Consider the following 9,629-nt stretch of genomic DNA (forward strand, 5'->3'; position numbering starts at 1 on the left):
TTAATTCTAAATTAATTCTTGATCAAACTAATTAAATAATATTATTAATATATTAGAACTTATAATATATTAATAAACCATAAGTGTTATTTCTCTCATTTTAGTTTATCCAATTGCATGGTGCCATGCAACCCAAATGGACCATGCCGGGTCGGGTCAAGTACATACCATAAATAGTTATGGACTTAGACACCTTATCCAACAGTCTCCCACTTGGATAAGTCTAATAACTATAACTGCAATACTTCAGGAACCGATCGGCAATCGTAGCTCTTTCAAGGTCTCTCGGAACTGAGAAGATGATGATACGCCATTTAAGATAAGTGATCATATAATCCTCTGTTCTAGATATCAACCGGAAAAATACATGGAACAATGTCTTACTTATTGTCCAGCAGTTTGTTTCCCGATTTCCGATTTGTTTGACATAGAACTCAATTGAACACATCAACTTAGTTCTGACCGGGCCCGGTACATAGGTAAAAAAAAAATCATCGAGGGGCCCAGATATCAGCTTCTAATCCAAGAAGGAACAGATAAACTTCGACTCATATGTTTGTTCTACTACTCACTGAATTATACACAAGAGCACGTTTTATAACATCGAGTTACCAATACGTTTTCGTACAATCAATGCATAACCAACTCATAAGTAACAAATCATATATCTAGGTTTGAAGACTTATATGATATTACCGTCTCACGATCACTCGAGATAAATTCCATGAAGTGATTCCAGTGAGCGTGGGTTGAGTCCAATGCTCAGAACTTATGAGCACTCATGAGTGTTGTAGCCATGTCCAACAACTTAGACCTCTGCAACCAATCATGACAGTCTTGATTCATACCTACTTCCGACATATGACCGACTGTGGAGGTTCGAATAATATGATATACCAAACATAATTATTCTGGAAGTCAAAACATGCAAAAGAAATATAGTAAACGATCGACAAGAGATAGCAACACTTTACTCATAAATAAAACACCTTTTATTCATCATCTAATGTCAATTACACTTTACAAATTTCAAGGTTATCTAACTACTAAATCTAATATCATCCTTCAGCCCTATGCTCCGAGCATGCTGGAGATGCTTAACCCGAGTCAGTCCCTTCGTGAGAGGATCTGCTGGATTCTCATTCGATGATACCCTCTTTGCCACGAGGAGTCCTTCTTCTATTCGATGTCTGATGAAATGGTATTTTCTGTCGATGTGTCTGGATCTCCCGTGATCCCTTGGTTCCTTGGCTAAGGCAACTGCACTTTCACTATCACAGAAAATTTCCATTGGCTCTTTAATAGCTGGTACAACTCCAAGGTCTCCAATGAAGTTCTTCAGCCATATCGCCTCCTTTGCTGCCTCGCTAGCTGCTATATACTCTGATTCGCAAGTTGAATCAGCCACTGTCTCTTGCTTGGAACTCTTCCAAGAAATTGCTCCTCCATTTAAGGTAAAGACCCAGCCTGACTGAGAGCGAAAATTATCCCTATCAGTCTGAAAGCTAGCATCACTATACCCTACAACTCTCAAGTCTTCACTCCCACCGAGGGTAAGGACCCAGTCCTTAGTCCTCCGTAGGTACTTGAGGATATTCTTTACCGCTGTCCAGTGTGCCTTGCCAGGGTTCCCCTGATACCTGCTAACCATGCTCAAAGCAAAGGCTACATCAGGTCGAGTACACGTCATAGCATACATGATCGATCCTACAGCCGAAGCATAAGGTATTCGACTCATTTATGCTCTCTCAGCCTCAGTACTAGGGCTTTGTGTCTTACTCAATCTAGCGTTACTCTGGATGGGTCACTCTCCTTTCTTGGAGTCCTGCATGCCGAATCTCTTCAGCACCTTATCCAAGTAGGTACTCTGACTAAGTCCAATTAGTCTTTTACTCCGGTCTCTCAAGATCCTTATCCCTAGAATATAGGCAGCTTCTCCTAGGTCCTTCATAGAGAAACACTTCCCAAGCCAGGACTTAACTTCCTGCAGAGTTGGGATGTTATTTCCTATGAGTAGTATGTCATCCACATACAATACCAAAAAGCTAACTATACTCCCACTAGCCTTGACATATACACAAGATTCATCTTCACTCCTAGAAAATCCAAATTCCTTGACTTTCTCATCAAAGCAAAGATTCCATCTGCGAGGTGCTTGCTTTAACCCATAAATGGATTTCTCAAGCTTACACACTCTATTAGGGTACTCTGTGTTGACAAAACCCTCTGGCTGACTCATGTAAACATCCTCAGCCAACTTTCCATTAAGGAAAGCGGTTTTGACATCCATTTGCCATATTTCATAGTCATGAAATGCGGCTATGGCTAACAGAACCCTAATAGACTTAATCTTGGCAACTGGAGAAAAGGTCTCATCATAATCAACTCCCGGAGTTTGTGAGAAACCCTTTGCAACCAGTCGTGCCTTATAAGTGTGTACATTACCATCCATGTCGGTCTTCTTCTTGAAGATCCATTTGCACCCTACATTCTTACGACCTGGTACATTCTCAACCAAGTTCCAAACTTGATTGTCATACATGGACTGTATCTTGCTGTCCATTGCCTCTTTCCACTTGGCTGACTCAGGGCCTGCCATGGCTTCCGCGTAACTGTTAGGTTCATCCAGACCTATCAGTGTCTCATCACTGATAAGTGTATCACCTTCCGCAGTAATATGGAATCCATAGTAATGCTCAGGTGCATTCCTAACCCTTGTGGAACGCCTCAGAGGTACAGACTTGTCAATTGGCTCAATAGAAGTTTCCTCCTCAAGTTGAGTGCTAGGGTTTGAAGTTCCTTCACCACTTGACTCTTGAATTTCTTCAAGGTCAACTTGCATCCCACTGTCTCCTTGGCTTATGAAATCTCTCTCTCGAAAGAAAGCCCTCCTAGCTACAAAGACCGCATTCTCACTAGGTCTGTAGAAGAGGTAACCAAAGGATTTCTGTGGGTAGCCGATGAAAATACACCTCTCACTTCGAGGTTTGAGCTTATCATGAGTCTCGCGTCTCACGAAAGCCTCGCAACCCCAAATCTTAATGTGGTATAGTTTGGGTACTTTACCAGTCCACATCTCATGAGGAGTTTTGGCAACTTTCTTTGTGGGAACTAGATTAAGGATATGGGCGGCAGTCTCTAAGGCATACCCCCAAAATGAGATTGGTAGCGAAGCTCGACTCATCATGGAACGAACCATATCCAACAAGGTTCGATTACGCCTCTCAGCTACACCATTCAACTGCGGTGTCCTGGGAGGTGTCAATTGTGAGACAATCCCACATTCCCTAAGATAGTCGAGGAACTCTGAACTAAGATACTCACCACCTCGATCGAATCGAAGCATCTTAATGTTCCTGCCCAATTGATTCTCGACTTCCTGTTTAAACTCTTTAAACCTCTCAAAAGTCTCTGACTTATGCTTGATTAAGTAGACATATCCATATCTACTGTAATCATCAGTAAAAGTCAAATAATAACGATTAGCATCCCTTGTGGCATGTTTGAAGGGCCCACACACATCCGTGTGTATAAGATCCAACAAACCTTCACCCCTCTCACAAGAACCTGTGAAGGGTGACTTTGTCATTTTTCCAAGTAAGCATGATTCGTAACTATCATCTGACTTTAGGTCAAATGACTCCAATACTCCATCCTTTTGGAGTTGGCCTATGCGTTTCTTGCTTATATGTCCAAGACGACAATGCCATAATGATGCTTTATCCAAGTTATTATCATTAACAGAATCAATACACAATACATTATTTCCTAAGTTATCAACCACAGATACAGTTTCATACACACCATCACAAGGTAATGCTTTAAAATAAAGAACATTATTAAAGAAAGCATTAATCGAACCAACTTCATTATCAAATGAAAAGGTGAAACCTTGTTTATACAATGCATGAAAGGAAATAATATTTCTTGCCAATTCTGGCGAATAACAACATTTATTCAAATCTAAACTAAACCCACTACTTAGCGATAAAGTATAAACTCCAATCTTGGTGACATGTAAAGCTTTCCTATTCCCCATGATTAAGTTTATTCTTCCATGCTCCACATTCTCACTTCTTCTTAGTCCCTGCAAATCAGAACAGATATGAATAGCACAACCGGTATCAAGGACCCAAGAGTTAGAATGAGGTGAGTTATTAGATAAGATAGTGTAAATACCTGCATGGTTGGGTTTAACTTTCACATCCTTCACATCTTGCTGGTACTTTGGGCAGTTCCGCTTCCAATGTGACTTTTCATGGCAATAGAAGCATTCAGCTTCTTTAGGGTCAGAAGAAGGAGTGACAAAACCTTTCTTGGTTCCACTTGAAGAAGAGCCATCAAGGGTCCTAGCCTTGGTACCCTTCGAAGAGCTCTTCCTCTTCTTCCCTCTACCTTTCCCGATTGCCAAAACCGGGGCGGAGTTTGGAGTAGGAGTGTTAACAACCGACTTACCCTTAAGACCTGTTTCTGCGGTCTTAAGGAGTCCCTGAAGTTTGTTGAGTGTGACCTCTTCCTTATTCATGTGATATGTCATGCGGAATTGATCATAGCACGATGGTAAGGAGTGCAAAATGATATCTATTGCAAGCTCCTCAGGGAAGTTCACATTAAGCTTCAGCAACCGATCCACATACCTTTGCATTTTCTGCATGTGGCTCGTGACGGATTCCCCGTCCTTCATCATGGTTGTTATGATAGAGCATATGATTTCATACCTCTCTTGTCGTGCACTTTGATGGTATCTTTCCATCAGATCTTGGTGCATTTCAAAAGGGTAGAAGTCCTCATAGGACTTTTGGAGTTCCGCTGTCATGGTGGCCAACATGATGCATGCCACTTTTGTAGCATCCCTTTCATGTGCCCGGAAGTCAGCGATCTCCTGGGGAGTTGCAGTGGTCTCATCAATCTCCTTAAGCTCCTTGTCAAGGACATATTCTTTGTCCTCGTAGCGGGTAATCATCCTGATGTTTCTGATCCATTCATTGAAGTTGGATCCATCAAAAGTGACTTTCACACACAAGTTCATAAGGGTAAAGGAGCCATTAGGATTAGAGCAAGAAGCAACATTGTTTGAAGACATCTGAAAGAAGAGAACAAGATTAGTTTAGATATTAAGAGAGTCCTTAATAAAACACCCAAATGTAATATTAAGGCTAGGATCCAATCACAATATATTATAACTTAGAAGAGGTATGCCGTAATCCAAGCTATAACATATTTGAAAGGTAGGTGAATGACGATTCACCAATTTCCACCATGAAAAACGAAATATAAATATTAGGTTTTTAATTGGTTCTTAGAAATTCCTAGATTCTTTTGAGATTCAATGAACTTTTCAAAGGCATGTTTCAATCTCGAGTGTGCCCTCCAAGTTTTGTGACTGGGATACCGAGGATCACAAAACGAGGTGTGAAGTAACCATGCAAATCACTTGGTACCCTCAAGGTTTATCACTCAATCGATGTGCCGGTAAACCACACACGCTCCACCGATGCTATGGTAAACCTTAAGTCACCCTTTACCTACCTTGTTAAGTCCAAGTTAGTGTGCCGGTTAACCACACACGCTCCACCAACGACTTAAACAAAGTGTAAAGTGTAATTTCATGGATTAGCACCTTATTCACATTTTCCTAAAGTAACTAAGATTGGGAATTTAATAAAAGCATATAGTTACTTTATTATATTCATCATACTTTTAATGAGAATTTATAAGTCCTTGTCTTACCCGTTCGGCTAACGACCCTCCACCGATCAAGGAAGCGGTGGGTGAGAGTGGACACCCATTAAGTTGCCATTTTATAGGCAACAACCTTATACCCCCTTTATAGACCGACTTCGTGAATGAGGCGTACTAGCGGTAAGACTACTTGACGTTATACATATATATATTAGTAACTTATAATATTATAAAGTATAAGGGTTGAATTTTAACTTTTAAAATTCTAAGGGTTGGAACTAAAGTTTTAATCAAGACTTTACATGTTCCAAAACTTGAGGGCAAGTTTTATAAACTTCCAAAACTTTTCATTTCTTATAACTTATGAATTAATTGAGTAATAAAAATGAAGACTCTTCATTTTTATAACTCTTGTGTTCTTTTAATGGCTTTAATAAAAGTGAGACTTTTGGTTTTCCATAACTTGAGGACAAGTTATGGACTCCATTAAAACACATTATGATCATGAATTAAACTACCATGAAGGTTACAAACAATTCCTATGATCATTTAATCTTCATAAGTTCAAGAACATGAATATGAACACTTTCAAGAATCAAAAATTACACTTAAAAAAAACTTGTAATTTTAATAATTGCCATTGTAAATGGATTAGCATAAACATTACACCATCTAAAACAAGCTTTAAAACATCAAAACAGTTTAGGGTAATGTTTCTAGTCCATTTCCAGCAACAAATGTGCAAACTTTCATACGAGCAGAAAACAGAAAAACGATTTTTTTTCAAGCTGTTTGCACACAAAAAAAAAACAACAAACAAACCTAGGCTCTGATACCACTGATGGGTTTTGAGCATTCTAACACTTCCTAAGTGTACATGCAACCCTAATAACCTTGGATCTATGTTTGTCTAAGTATCATGCAAAGTTGAATTCAAAGGTTATATTCCTATCTAGCATACATGGGGAACAAATTTTAACTTGCATGAAAGATAGACTAACTTACCTTGTTGTTGCTTATGATCCTTGAAACCTTGTGAGCCTAGCACCCCAAGTGTGATGCCTCAAATGCTTCACACAACACCAAATGCTTTTGGAATGACTTTAGAGAGAATACACACTTCTAAAATCGGCCTAGCCCTCTTGTTTCTTATGTGTAGCCGATTTTGGTGGAGAATGGGTTTCTTATATAGTGTTGATACATCTAGGGTTACACCATGTAAACCCTAATGTGTCATGACTCTTCATTTCCATGACCCATGGGTTTGTAACTCCCATGGAGCATCCTATGGGTGGAACCCAACTTGATAATCCATGGAGCCTCTTAGCCCACTATATAATATATGGAAGATTTACATAATCTACCCATATATTTAATTAGTTATCTTTTGATCACTTAATTAATTCTAAATTAATTCTTGATCAAACTAATTAAATAATATTATTAATATATTAGAACTTATAATATATTAATAAACCATAAGTGTTATTTCTCTCATTTTAGTTTATCCAATTGCATGGTGCCATGCAACCCAAATGGACCATGCCGGGTCGGGTCAAGTACATACCAGAAATAGTTATGGACTTAGACACCTTATCCAACATTTACATGTGTTCAATCATTGTATATTGAACCAAAATAGTTATACAAAAGAAGATATGACTCAACATAGCTCCATCTTCTCAAAAAGATCGGGGAGTACCTGTGTATTATTTCCCTGAGAATACAAGTAATTTGAAAAGAGAGTATCAACATAAAGTTGAGTGAGTGCATAAGTGTTTATGTTTGAAAGAGTATATCTGTATCTTGTATATGTAAACTGTTCCAGAAAATCCTATATTTTCTGTTTTATATAAAAAGCAGTTTTATTCCCATAAAACTGTTCTCTTTGTATCAATGTTTTGTATTTGTATTCCTTTATGAAAACTTGTAACTGAGAGTGTGCCTGGCTCCACCAGCTGTTATTGAAAACTGTATTGAACCATTGTAGTTTGTATTCTGTAAACTGGTACTTTGAAGGTGTACTTTCGTTTAGTTGTTTGTACATTAACGTATTGTTAATATCTTTTTAATGAGTTATTATAACCATACTATGACAGATGGGCTGAAACAAACGCCTTGTGGGCGTTTAAACTGTTGATAACAATTGCCACTCATTGACGTGTATGCCTGACTGTAGCTAGCAGCCTGAGTGCGGGGTTGTCAATCCCGATATAGATCAACACATAACTTGTTTCGATCCCCGGGCTGGAGATTCTGGTTATAATGTCAGGACTTTACCTTGGTTGTCTAAAATGAATTAAACAACCTGAATTGAATGTCTCATAAAAAGCATATAAATGTTACATGTATATTAGTTATGAAAACCCAATCATTCTGAAATAAATGATTGACAGTATGTTCTTGAATTAGTATTCCGAACATGTATGTTCTTGAATCAAAACGCAATCATTCTGAAATAAATGATTGACAGTATGTTCTTGAATTAGTATTCCGAACATGTATTTGATAAGTGTAAACCCTTGATTTGTTCTGAATCAAAACCCTTATTTCTTGTCAAACAGTGTATTCTAGTATACTTGAATCATGAATTATTGTTCTATGTATCATAAATTATACCTATTATAATTTATATGTACTTTCTGAATCGGTATTTAACTATGTTTGCATGTAATCCCTTGCTCAACATGTTACAAAGGTAGTTAAACTGATGAAATAACTTTTATATTTATATACATATACAATTTAATATATAAGTAAAATTTAAACGACACTCGGACAAATAACCGGTACTATAAGCCCACATCCAAACAAGCAAAAGGACCCATAATGAGTTATCCGTCCTAAGCCTTTTAAATCTTATTTATACACACACACACACACACACACACACACACACATATATATATATATATATATATATATACAAAAATATGAATTTTGGGGAAAAATATAAGATTATAAAAGAGTTTAATGTTTTGAGTATTTTTGATGATTTAATTTCGTTTTATCATGATTTGAAATCATGAGTTTATAACACAAAGTTCTTGTGTTATGCTTGTATTCCCCCCTTAAAACAGTAGAAATTATGAAAATACGAGGGTATGAACTCACTTGTTAGATAGTGATTTGGGCAGTGTTTCGTTTCCCGGAAAGAAGTTTATTTGACGAGAAACCGGCTCAAATCGGACAGAGTTTCGACTGGAGAGAGGTTAACTTCTCGGGAATCTCGGGGCTTTGAGGCTTGCTTAGGGTTTGAGACTTGATACCGGGGCTTTAGGGGTTGTATATAAGTTTGTGGGAGTGAAAAATATGAAAATGTGTGAAATTTGGGGTGAAAAGTGTAAGTTTTTCGGAAGCCCTCGCATGCCTTATATAGGCCGGAGCCTCGGATCCGAGGCTATGCGAGACTGACACGTGTTCGGACAGGTGGCGAAGGAAGGAGACTGCTTCGGACAGGTGGCTCGCAGATGGTAGCTTCGGACTGGACCCAACTTCGGTCCAATGGGAAGGCGCCACGAAGGTCCGAGGGGTGTCTGGGGGTGTCTCATGCGAGAGTGTCGGCTGCTTAGTGGACCTCGGCTACGGTCCAATTAGAATGCGACACAGTGAACTGCGGTCCAACCAGAAGATGACACGTGGAGGCTCGCATGCGAGGGTGACGTGTCCGAATGTCACCCATGCGAAATTGCCCGGTTTTCAATATTTCTTGGTTTTTGTGCCAAAAACTTGCGAAAATCATAACTTTCGTATACGAGCTCCGTTTTCGACGTTCTTTATATGTACGTGTAGGTAAAATTATAATCTACGACTTTCTTCGTTGGCTGATTTTGAATTTATTTTTAATATTATTATTTTTAACAGACAGGGACAGGAAATCCGTTAAAAATTCATAACTTCTTCATCCGACGTTCGTTTTTGTCTGTCTTTTTACCGTTGTACTACTA

The sequence above is a fragment of the Lactuca virosa genome, chromosome 2 (assembly GCF_052849685.1).
Source record: "Lactuca virosa cultivar CGN04683 chromosome 2, Lactuca_virosa_CGN04683_v6, whole genome shotgun sequence".
In the NCBI taxonomy this organism is placed as follows: domain Eukaryota; kingdom Viridiplantae; phylum Streptophyta; class Magnoliopsida; order Asterales; family Asteraceae; genus Lactuca; species Lactuca virosa.